The following is an 11,901-nucleotide window of genomic DNA, read 5'->3' as shown; positions in this document are numbered from 1 at the left end:
ACCATTTGTGGTAGAATCTGATGAATGTACTAATGGTGTTGGAGATGTTCTTATGCAAGATAGCAGAGTTATTGCTTTTTTCAACAAACATCTTGGTCCCAAAGCTCTAAGCTTATCCACCTATGAGAAAGAGTTGTTGGTGTTGAAAGTTACCAGATGGAGACATTATTTATTGGGCCACCATTTATTCATTAACACTGACCAACATAGCATTAAGCACTTCATGGAACAGAAGATTCACCACTATGTTGCAACAAAAATGGTTGATGAAACTTTTGGGTTATGATTACACTATTCAATACAAAAATGGATTAAAGAACAAAGCAACAGATGCCATTTCCAGACTCCATTCTGACACACAAGTTGCTAGTTGCAATGCTCTAGAACTCTCCACTCTTTCCTGGGCGAAAGACATAATTCAACTATGATCAAGATCAATTAGCCACTACACTGATTCTTCAACTCTTAGTTCAGTCTGATCCGGTTCTCAACTACTCTTTTATAAAGGGTATCTTTAGATACGAAAGGAGAATTTATGTGGTAGAGGATCATAACTTAAGAAAGAAGTTGTCGGAATCCGTTCACTCTTCTGCATTTGGTAGTCACTTAGGCATACATGGTAGTTGTTAGAGCACTGCTCGGTCGAACTCGCAAGCGTTGCTATCTCAAGCTTGTTTGTCAAGTTTAGTTGCCAAAACTATAAGTCTTGATTTCTAGTCTATTTATAGCTAAGTCTCGGATTAGGATAGTAAGTGTAGTTGAGCTTTAGACTCCACGGCGTTCATCGAATGAAGACGAAGAACTACTCAAGGGAACTTGTGGAACTTCACCAACAAAAGGTATGTGGAGACTTGAACTCATCTATCACTCAAAAGTATATTTACTTTATCTCCTATTTGAGACAAAAAGTCGTATTGCTATATAGACTTCAATTTTACACATTTGGTATTTTGAGCCGAGTTTATCTCGCTTATCTATTTCTCGAAATGTGTGTTGGTAAGCTTTCTCCTTAACCAAGTTCATCTTTTATTCTTGAGTAAAGTCAAAAGATGATCATGTGAAAATCGCCTTGTAATATCTTACATGATTTGTGTGACACAGTCATTTGATGTAGACTCGGAATGTTTCGTATTGATCATTCGATCACCTGAAAATTGCTTTGAAGCTAATAGTTTGTGTGAGACAGCTATTGTCGTCTTCCAAGAATGTTTCAATGGTTGAAATGAGGGTTCAGAACATGTAACCATGTTTGGATATAAACATAGTGTGTATTCACATTTGTGTAAAGTCCAAAACCGAGAACCATGGTATGCGTACCCGTACGCATACTGGCTGGTTGTTGGAAGTACGGGAACTAAGTATGTGTACCCGTACGCGTTCTGGCGGAAGTTCAAGTTCTGTAAATTTCTGCTGGAGTTTGGAAATGTGAAGTACTATGTGTACCCGTACGCGTACTGGCGTAACCAAACTCGGTCCGGCTACCTAGGTATGCGTACCCGTTTGCATACTTAAGTAGGTTATGTTCTAAAATCAGTTTATTCATGAACTAATACATTTATATAATAAGGAACGCAATCTTTTGCAAACCGTGGCTATAATGTCATGAAATGATCGAGTGAATCAAAATCGATTTTGCTTCAATTGTGTCTTGTATACTTTTATGAGAATATAAACAATTAAACAACTCTCTAACTAGCTTCATTTGAGTCATCTGAACTAGTTATGATAAAGATGAATAAGGTTGATATGAAAGTGCTCATATGGCTATCTATTGGTTAACTAATGTTGAACCAACTAAGTGTACATATTTAGGTACGGTTACCTTTATCTAAATGACGTACATTTCATTTGTGTATCACAAGCTAAGTTCGATCTAACGGTTGAAAGATATTAGCTTGAATCTAATCAGATTTTCATCTGACGGTGAATATTGAATGCTTTGTTACCAAGGTAACATTGATTGCAAACCCTGATTTGGAGACTATATAGAGGAGAACTCTAGCAACTAGGAAACCTAATCCCCATACCTCCTGTGTGATATTAGTTGTGACTAGAGTCGATTCTCCTTTAACCTTAGGTTTTTCACGAAACCCTGTAGGTTAACGACTTGAAGACTTCATTGGGATTGTGAAGCCAGACCCAACTATTTCTCTGTAGTTGCGTGTTCTGATCTTGCTGTTTTCTATCGTGATTGAGTATTATCTTCTTTAAGATTTTCTCGAGATTTATTCTCTGATAGGCAAGATTGAAAAGTAGTGACAAACATCTTCGTCTCATCGTTTGCGATTCCACAATATCTTGTTTCGTTAGTTGATTAAGATTATTGTGAGGTGATTGATATTTCTAGGCTGTTCTTCGGGAATATAAGTCTGGTATATCAATTGGTTCCTGTTCACCTTGATTTATCAAAAGACAGAAAAAAAACTCATAGTTATATATGTGGGAGACAAATTTATCTATTCAATAGATTTATCTGTGTGAGACAGATTTATTTATCAAGTCTTCGACTCTGGATCGTAGCAACTCTTAGTTGTGGGTGAGATCAACTAAGGGAATCAAGTGTGCAGAATCCGGCGTGGTTCAAGTGGCGTAAGGAACACAACTATACCTTGATCAGTGTGAGATTGATTAGGGCTCAACTACATTCCAGTCCGAAGTTAGCTTGGTAGTAGGCTAGTGTCTATAGCGGATTAATACAGTGTGGTGTTCAAATATGGACTCGGTCCCGGGGTTTTTCTGCATTTGCGGTTTACTCGTTAACAAAACTTATGGTGTCTGTGTTATTTCTTTTCCGCATTATATTTTGTCATATAATTGAAATATCACAGGTTGTGCGTTGAATTGATCAATTGGTAAATCCAACCTTTGGTTGTTGATTGAAATTGATTGATCCTTGAACATTGGTCTTTGGTACCGTTCAAGTTGTTTCACATAACAATCAGGCTCACATATTTCTATCTGTTTGATTTGCTGATTACATTGTGAAACAGAGATACGAACTCTTGGATATATTTTTCTTGAGATTTAATATGACTGTCTAGTTTATTCTCTCGAAAGTATATTGGAGTTTGTCCATACAGATTTCCAAGCGAGATATTGGGTGTGTTTGTTAGACCCCCTCTTTTTCAGTAGTTACCATAAAGCCAAAGGTTATTTCTATTGGAAATGACTTTAAAAATATGTCACACTTTTTGTCAGCCACTGTGACATATACCAGAGAAATAAAGTAGAGCACATAGCTCCAAAAATCCTTACCAATTCCCTCTCAAGCTTTGCAACATATTTCTATGGATTTTATTGAAGGATTACCCAAGTCCAGTAAGAAGGATTATTATGGTAGTAGTTGATAGGCTAACCAAGTATGGCCATTTCATTGCATTAATCCAACCTTTCACTTCTCTCATTGTGGCCAAAAAATTCTTACACCATATTTTCAAACTGCATGGGTTACTAGTTTCTATTGTCTCTTAAAGGAACAAGGTGTTCACTAGCACTTTTTGGCAAGCTCTTCAAGATATTGGGAAACAGGGTGCACATACGCACTGCTTACCATCCACAAACAGATGGAAACAGAAGGTGTCAATGCTTGTTTGGGTTATCTGAGGTGCATGACAGGGCAGAAACCAAAAAATTGGATCAAATGGCTCTCCCTGGCTGAGTAGTGGTATAATACAAATTATTACACCAGGTTGAAGATGAAACCATTCACTGCTCTTTATGGATATGCCCCTCCTCATATGGCTTTTCCTAATAAAGTTGCTTCTTCAGTGGCTACTGCTGAAGACTATTTGAAAGACAAAGATGCTATGTTGGATATTCTGAAGGAGTCTCTACCCACATCCCAAGAGAGGATAAAAGCTTTTTCTGATAATAATAGGATTGATAGATCATTTGAGGTTGGTGATCATGTTTTTCTCAAACTGCAGCCTTATATACAGTCTTCCATGGCAATGAGACGAAATTTCAAACTTTAGGCTAGATATTATGGTCCCTTTATAGTGGTGCGAGAAATTGGAAAGGTTGCTTAACGGTTGGACCTTCCTGAGCATTCCAAGATACACCCCGTCTTCCATGTCTCACAGTTGAAGAAGAAGATATGAGCTACAGTTCCTACAAGGCCCACACTGCCCTTGGTGGATGATGACAGAGAGACAATTTTAATTCCTATTGCTACTATGGGTTTCCGATAGGACATTCGTCAAGGTCGGCAAGTACCTCAAGTTTTAATTCAGTGGTCCCATACTACTCCAGCAGGTGCGACATGGGAGGATGTTGCAAATGTGGAAGCTCATTTCCCTAAATTCAATCTTTGAGGATAAAGATTGTCTGAAGAAGGGGATATTGTCATGGCCCGAGTTGGCTGCCCATAGAAAACACTTGTGCGCCTTAGATTTTTGGCAATTATTGAGTTATAATCTGTTTTTGCAATTATCTCTGCTTTATTTGAATTTACACACAAACAAGCCTATTATTTTGAAACGGAGAGAGTATGTTTTTACTTCCGTATGGGACGTACACACGTGTAAGGCTGTGATAGTTGGGGTTTAACCTTGTTAGGGTTTCAGTATTTAAAGACAATAATTGTTATTTGGGACTTCATTGATTAAGGAAATAGAATGGAGGCTGCGCTCAGTTAAGTGAAGAGGTTACTCTAAGCTATCAGGCGGTGACTCAAAGCTGTTTTGTAATTTGACCTCTTGATGTGGGCAAAAACGACTCAAATAAGTGAAAACTACTATAACCCCCTACTATATGGGTTCAATATATAGAAGCCCACAAAATGGATCATTCACTATCAACTCCATTCTTTCACATTTTGATATTTCTAGGCCCAAAACTTCAAAATTCAGGGCTTATTAATAAAAAAATTATTTCATAATACCAAAACCGCCCTTTAGTATATATAGGTAATAAAACTAGGTCTAGATTTCATTTTCTGGTTTCATTTTCTCTCTCCACTCTAAAGAGATTTATGGTTTACAAGCAGAGAGATGTTGTTCATGGCGTCGTTCTACGGAGAGGAGGAAAATAATTACCTCTGTCGAATCTCTGTTGTTTTATCTACTGATGATGTTATAAATTTCTACTCGATTCAGTGATTAAACCTTCTAACAATCAAGATTACTTCGAAAGGTTAATTTTTATGTTCGATTAGCTCTGTTCAGCAACAAATCGGAAGAACAAGATAAGTTTCTCACCTCTATATTTGATTTTATTTGAAATCTCCCTGTGTTTAAACAAAATGAATGTTTGAAAAAATTGATTTACGGTTCAAAAAGCTAATTAATTTGATTTTACTTCGAATTTTCAATCATATTTATAATCATATTTTAGATCTGTAATCATCTTATATTTCTCTTAAGTTTGAACTATCTATTCGTGTTTTTTTTTTGTGAAATCTTTTTTAGGGTTCGTCTGTTGAGATTCGATAAATCTCCCAATTTTGCTCTAAACTTAAATCTGATTTCAGATCCATAATCGCCGTCTTCTAATACCTTTACCCATATGAGATCAGTGAGATCGGATAAATTTTAATTTCTTTTACAGTTAGATTTCTTACAAGATCTGTTTACAGATCACGATAATGTTTATATATCTTGATTAAGAAGTGAAATTCACCTGTACGTTTGGTAATTACTTCATTTATATTTGATTCAGTAGTGTTTTTTAGAGCTTGTGTATGTCAGAAAGACAATTGTTGGTTTTCCTTCACCAATGATAATGTTATCTATGCTTTTTGCAGTTGTTGATGGTTCATATTCGGAATCATGACTTAAATAATTAATTAGCTTATGTTAGACATGCATATTCTGCCATATTTTTTTAATAATTATTATATACTGACTAGAAGTCTAGAAAAATTTAGTAAGTAATTTTTTACTAACAAAGTGTGTGGCTCATAAATTGTTGCTCGTGATTAATAAAGACACTAGAACTTATAATTAGATGTTTGCATGCAACTAGTAATCTAGTACACTTACGTCTAATTTTACATGTTTTGAATTGGACGCTTTGGGGTGATTAGAGACAATGATCACCATCAATCTTGCATTTCTCCTCTTCTTAGGAATAAGACACGTGGTTTGAAGACTAATGTCAATTTTTCCCACTTGTAGTAGTATGAGAGACGGTAGGGATGGAAGTGCGAGTTTTGAAAAATAATTTGGAGCCAGTTGTTGTGCTAGTGGTGATCATGGAATCAGCGAATTAATCGGTAGAGGTAAGGACACGAACATATACGTGGTCTTGATGAAAACTAGCTTAAAATGATCATTTTAATTTGTTGGGAAAATATTGTTTAAAATGAATGGTGATTTTGTTTTGTATTATTTTTTTCAATTTGCTATGGTCTGTTTTGGGAAAATGTTTGATTGGTTAAGCCTCTGCTGGATGGCGTATATGTAGTGTAGAATTAACACAATTGGTTTTTGCAGTAGTGGGATCCTTGTTCCTTGTTGTATTGTTGTATATATAGTGCAGAATCTTAGATGCAGCATTAAATTTAACCTTAAATTTTAATCCTAGGTAAGAATTACAATATTTTAAGCTTACTTGAAACTTATGGGTTTGGCTCCTCTAATCAAATAGCCTTGTACCTTACTGACAAGTATAATATATCTACATAGATGATTTGTCTATATTCCGGAGTCATGTACATATTACATAGTAATATATATGCATGTGTAACTAAGAGTTACACAAGTCAGATGCATGTGTAACTCCCATTTACACTAGTCAGATGTTTGTTGATACATGTTCAACCCATGTAGTATGGGGTTAATTGTTGGAGAAAAACAGAGTGATGTATATTTGCGTCAGTCTGTATTGGTGTTATGAGGTGTCTAAATGATGTGTTGGATTGTGAAAGCTGAAAATATATTGTTTATGATTTTGATTAAATTTGTTAATGGAAAGTATGTTGATTTTTTGTATTTTTTTACTTGTCATGGCTGATGTGTGAGGATCTAAAAGATGAGGATGTAAAGCCCCTACCTCCTCAGAAGCTTGATTCCTTAGAAAATGATGACCTTGAACTTTGGATATGGATATGCTGGTATCCTTGCCAAAATTGTAAGTAATGTTGGTACTAGTACTACTGATTCATTATCAGTCACGTGTATATGTTTGTATGGTTTGTATTTACTGGTAGGTTAATGATTTTATACTTTTCATGTAGTAGACTTCGCCTATATACATTAATTGGGTTAACTTCTAAACCGGTGAGTATATTAAGATTGTAGTATTCATATGAATTACATCAGTTTTTTTTGGGGTTATCACCTTAGTTGGGTTAACTTTTTAAACCGGTGAGTATGTTAAGACTGTAGTATTCATACTATTTATGAGTAATGCTGCAATTGTCATTGTACGTTATGACCTCCTCCCTTATGTTATTGATTTATCAAGCGGTTCCATCGCTTCTTTTGCACATTCATGGAAATTTCAGCTTTAGATTCATATTTTTCTTTGTTTTTCTGTTGGCGTCATAGTTGGACCTAGCAACATCTGGAGGTGGGGGGACTTGCAAGGTTCATTGGCATCTGCTTAATTGTGGTGGTTGTTGCAATTGCGGAGGGGACTCTTGAAGGTGGGCTATTTGGAGATCTTTCCTTCATGTGTCCTGAGTTCATGCAGGTAATGTTTTTTTCCTCTTTATGTCACTATATGTTAATTGCTGTGGAATTATATGAAAATTCTGGAACCTTGTGTCAAAATTATATTTTTACCTTCACTTTTCCAGCATACGAAGATGATTATATTTTTACCTCAAACCTAACATGTCAAAGTTAAGTTCAACTTTGTGAAGTTATCTTGTTCTATCCTTGTTTTAAAGTTAAATTTGCTTACTGGCATGTAGTTGTATGTATTATTTGATGTTTGTGAGTCTTCGCTTATATCTGTATAGGTATTTCCTTAGCCTTCTACAACTGAAGTATCTAGTATTCATGTCTCGGAGGTGATTTTTGTATGAGCATCTGTAACTTTTAGTTACACTCGAAAAATGCATGTGTAACTCTTAGTTACACTAGGAAAATGCATGTGTAACTACCAGTTACACTAGGAAGATTGGATGACTCTGTAAATTGTACAATAAGATGCATAGTATAATAAGATTACACTGTAAATTGTACGTGCCAGGTACACGAGCCACACTACCGAAGAACCCGAAATGATATGGTTCGATTGAACCCGAAATGATGTAAAGCTCAGTTTACTTGTTTGCATATAGTTGCTAACTAAAACATTCTATTGTAATATTGTTAATTGTGCTCTGTTTGCCATCCTATTTGATCATGTATATGTGTTATTTCAGGCGAGACTTAGGCGACATAACATATATGTTAATTGTAAATCATATTAGGAAGATACATGGGTAACTGTAAATCATCTGTAACTCTTTATGTCACTATATGTTAATTGCTATAGAATTATAAGAAAATCCTGGAACCTTCTGTTGGTAGGATCCCATATTTTGATGAAATTATGTTGCTATAAGCATGTGTATCTACTAGTTACACATGCTTTCTAGCATGTGTATCTGCTAGTTACACGTGCTTTTAGGATATGTAATTGCTGGTTACACTTGCATTTTAGATGTGTAATTGTTGTTTACACATGTATTTAGGTATGCATGTTTGCCATATTCTTCTCTTGAACTATACATTTCAAAAGGCAAATAATATAGATTTGTTGACTTTGGGTTTCGTGGTTCGCAATTCATGTAATGATCGTGAATAAAAGAATGAGGCATGTTTTTTTCCTCAAAGTATGTTGTTTGAAGATGTTGATAATGTTGTGCCTTTCAAGTGCAAGGTTCAATTTTTTACTTGATGAAGAGTTAACGGAAGTTGCTGCAAGTGATGAGGTCAGAGCTGCTATTGTATATAAGATTAGCAGGGAGCGCATTGACGAAGAAGTATGTTAATTATTTGGTTATTTTTGAAAAAAATGTGGCATGCTTCAAGGTATTTGTTGTTGCCTGCTAAATCTTTGTGCAGATTGATCTAATTGATAAACAGACGAATTATTGTAAATGAAAATTAAAGTAATACCTGTATTTTCCGTATATGTAGTTTTGATGTATAATTGATGCATATGGATGTGTAACTTGTAGATACACATACATATAGCATGCGTAACAAAAAGTTACATATGTATATGGATGTGTAACTTTTAGATACACATGCCATACACATGTGTAACTGTTTCTTGCCATACGCATATGTGAGTCCACACATAAATATACAAGTGTAACTTTGCATTACACATGCCATATCCATGTGTAATTTCTGGATACACATGCCATATCCATGTGTAACTTCTGTTTACACATTCGCACTATACTTTAGTAATTTTGGGCCTGAATTTAATAATTTTGGGCATAAATTTAAATTTTATTTAATTATGGGTTTGACAATATATAAAAGGGTATGAATGTCCTTTAATAACTGGGAGCCTAGATTTAACTTTATTTTAATTAAGGGTCTCATATTATGAGTTATGGGTTGGGCGTTAGCCTAAGTTTCCAGTTTCTATAGCCTATGGAGGTGTGAGATTTTGCACCTTCTTTAACACGAGCTCTTGTTAAAACTTAAAAACATGTAATAAATCTGAAAGCGGCTAAAATTACGAATTAGGTTTTGGGATCCAGAAAAACTTGTAAGCTCCTTCTCACGAACTTGTACAGTTTCTTTTTCTTTGAAGCAAGTTGTACAATTTTTCTGTTTCGTTTTTATGCTTATCTTTCCGACTCTATGACTTCTCTTTACTGTAGATTTTTAGTCTGTTTTCTTGTATTCCTTGTATCTAATTTGACTCTCGAATCAATAATATATATATGATTATGTTCTCCACTTCTCTTTTCTGATGTTTATGATAATAATTGCTGTTAACGATATAAATTTCTTAGATAGATTTTAACAAGCTCTAAAATCTTAGGTAAATGTTTAAATTTGAAACCCTAATTCATGATAATTTTAAACAGTAGGTGGCTCAAGTGAATCCTTTGTTCTTGGGATGTTTTTTGCTGCTAATTTTTAGATTAAGGTTTTGAATCTGAAACTTTTCTATCTTATATTTTGAGGCAGGTTTATTTGAAAGCTGGATTCAATGAGTCTTTCAAATGAGATGGATATTGACAAAAATAGTGAAGTTGATAAAACCAGTTGCGATGGAACAAAGAAAGCAGCAGTTCAAGCTGAACTTAACAGAGTGAATAAACTGCCTACAAACAGTAGCTATGCATCTCATCGTATTAGAGTACTTAACAAAGTACTGCAACTTATGTCCATTAAGGTTAGATACTAATTTTTTTTACCTTTTCGTCATCAAAATTTCATGAATCGTAGTATTTGAACCAAGAAAGTTTGCAGCGAGTTTATACCAATAGCTATTCAAGGGATGCCTTTTCCTATATGTTACTTAATGCTTGATGATGACTATTTGCTGATGCTTATACATTTTTTCTTATCATAAACAGTTTATTACTCATAAGAGGTTTTTGTTTGAAAACTTTGCTTCTTAGTTGCCCTTCTTGCAAAAGATCTATAATTGAGAATGAGTATCTTTGCAAATTAATTCCAATCATGTAATCATTTGCAAACTCCAATCCCTGAACCATTTATGCTTGTGAAATGGTAATCTGGGACTTTCGATCTCTTCGGATTAGATATCCTAGAGCTCAGTAGTTTGGACTTTTGCATCGCCTCACGGTTCGTAACTTTAGAGATTAGGAAACGCTCCTCACTCTTCGCCACATTCTAAACAGCTTCCGGATCTTTTAAGTGTCATATGTATTTCTGTTGATAGTTTCAATACATTTTAGTTATCCGAGCTGCTTATGTATTTGAAAGTAATTATTGAAATTTAACTGAATTTATCTTGCGCTAATTTGCCAGAGAACGTCTTCACAAGACGAAGAGTTGGAGCTTCTTTTTGCAGGGCTGTCTCTTTGAGGAAGAATTTAAGCTTGTCTAAGCACTGGTGAGTAGCGAGTTCCAATTAGCTCTGTGTCGTACTAGAGCAAACTCTTTTTTTCCTTATCTCTGTATATATACTAGTGCAGGTATACATCCTTGTACTTGTGGACTTATCCTGCTTGATAATATAGAACTCAAAACATAATACAAATGAAGAATCATTTCCACCGGATGCCACCATATTAAAAAAGTGTTGGTTAGATACATAAGCAGGTGAATAGGTTCGGTAGGTTATCTGGGAACTCGTCATTCAGATCTTTGTCAAAACGGAATGCATTTATTTTTATTTTGTTGCACACGGTAAAAGGGATCCCCAACACACACTATTGATTATAGAAGAAGAGGATTCACAGTTCCCCCTTTCTGTCTTCAAATACATTATTTTTTACTTATCTAGATATGTCACATCTTCTATCTCACTGGATTAGTTTTGTTGCAGAATGTGAAAATGAAGCTATATCAACATAAAGAATGATAGAGTACAACAATGCTTGTGTGGTTTGTGCTTTTTAATGGTTCAATGAAGAGAAACTACCCTGGGTGCAGAGCTGCTCTTCGTGTGTATGTGTATATATAGTAATGTATACTGTTGGGTTTGATGAGAGACCATCTCTGTTACTCATACTACATTTTCAAGGTTCCATTTTGTGTCCAATGGCTGCAAGCTTTAAATAAAATAAACCCAAAAACTTTGATTTGCTTATATTTCTGTTATGTTTTGTCTAATCATCCCAATTGTGCAAAGACTGTAGTTTGATAGTATGAAATGGTTCCGACTGTACTAAACTTTCGAAACATGTGAAACTCTAATCTATTCAACTGGATTATACAAAGTCCAAAGCAAAGAAAACAAGCCAAAATCAGAATTAGCTAGAAGAAGATTTGGATAAAAAAAAACTGATCCTACTTCCTTAACTGACCC

At 34.9% G+C, this 11,901-nt stretch overlaps 1 long non-coding RNA gene across 1 annotated transcript; it reads left to right on the top strand.

The window, feature by feature from the left end:
* Window positions 1–9,517: 9,517 nt before the first annotated feature.
* Window positions 9,518–11,693, top strand: LOC113319420. Its single transcript, XR_003345446.1, has 4 exons — window positions 9,518–9,660; window positions 10,089–10,296; window positions 10,899–10,983; window positions 11,419–11,693. It is a non-coding gene; the product is annotated as an uncharacterized LOC113319420 (long non-coding RNA).
* Window positions 11,694–11,901: the final 208 nt, after the last annotated feature.

This window comes from Papaver somniferum, chromosome 10 (assembly GCF_003573695.1).
Source record: "Papaver somniferum cultivar HN1 chromosome 10, ASM357369v1, whole genome shotgun sequence".
Classification (NCBI taxonomy): Eukaryota; Viridiplantae; Streptophyta; class Magnoliopsida; order Ranunculales; family Papaveraceae; genus Papaver; species Papaver somniferum.
This window is presented reverse-complemented; position numbering and strand designations above follow the sequence as displayed.